This window comes from Apostichopus japonicus, chromosome 23, assembly GCF_037975245.1.
Source record: "Apostichopus japonicus isolate 1M-3 chromosome 23, ASM3797524v1, whole genome shotgun sequence".
Lineage (NCBI taxonomy): Eukaryota > Metazoa > Echinodermata > Holothuroidea > Aspidochirotida > Stichopodidae > Apostichopus > Apostichopus japonicus.
This window is the reverse complement of record NC_092583.1, coordinates 8,523,260-8,524,671: the sequence shown is the minus strand read 5'-3', so window position 1 is coordinate 8,524,671 and position 1,412 is coordinate 8,523,260.

The following is a 1,412-nucleotide window of genomic DNA, read 5'->3' as shown; positions in this document are numbered from 1 at the left end:
ATAATCCACATGTACTTGACATGCATACTGGGCAGACGTCAGGCCATCGGAAGTTCCCCTCGGCTATGGCTTAGACGACTTATGCAAAGGGGTTAAAGTTTTTACATGCCTACTAGCAACCCATTTTTCATTGTTTTATATATTCATCATAGAGTAAAAAATAAAAATTTACGTAATTAATTATATTTTTACATTGCTGTTATTCAGTAATGTTGACAAAGTTTGCGTGCACAAAACAAAGCACACTTTGTATTACCTAGTAAGGTTCATAGAATAAACCATGCCGTACCACAGAAATTTGTACGTAGAAGCCATAGCGCACCTGGCAACAATACGCTTTTGAAGGTCACACGCGCCATCTTGGTACTCCCAAAACAATGACTCGCACAAAGGGTGTCTACGTTTTAGTAACGAAGTTCCGACGAAATTCTGATCTTTATCGTCAAAATATCTTTCATTTTCACACAGAGACACCTTCGATGCATCAGGTTAGCTGTAGTTTGTGGGGGGAAATATACTAGTTGAAATGAATTACAATTTAACAAAAATTTAAGCTCAAAGTGTGAAATGAAGTAAACTTGAATGTCGTTTTGCAGAAAAAACACTGAAGCTTTTGGGGAACATTAAATGGTCTGATTTAAACAGTGGCAATATCTGGTTATTAATTATAACTGTTTTTTTTATTTAATTACTTCGGTGGATGCACAGAACTTTAAACAGTGCAAAAAATTACATCGGATCCAACAAGATGCAGTTGTGATGGTCTCAAACCAAGTAACTTTATGATGTGACACATGGCGCGTAGCCAGGGGGGCGAAGGGGGCAGCCGCAGCGCCCCTCGCCCCCCCCCCCCTTGAGCATATTTTTTGTATGTTTTTATGATATCGCTAGTAATTTCATAGAGAAAATGCTAAGATGCAACTAACAAGGCCTGGGAAGTGCCATTTCCAGCGATCTGGGAGGCATTTTCAGCCAAAATTTTCTTGTACGCTTCGCGTCAAGTTAAGGGATGCATTGAACTTTAATTGGATGTATGTACATTATCTGCAAGAGGTTTGTTGAATTTCATTTACCATGGAATTATATGGTACATGTGAACATGCTGTAGACTATAGAAACACTATTTGGATTTTGTACAAGGGCGGCGGAAGCACTATTAATCTGGGGGGGGGGGCACCGACATCAAAGGGCACTTTGCAGAAATTCGATTGGACTGATACAGCCTTATATTTAGTACCCTTTATAACTCTTATTGTATTATCTTATTTGCGTATACACATCACTCCATCAACGCCCCCCCCCCCCCCCTCAAGGAAAATATGCATATAGCACTGCACTATCCAATGTGCAAATTGGGAAACAAGGAACAATTTTCTTTTGAGACAAAATGAGGTGAAATCATGCTAGTTGCT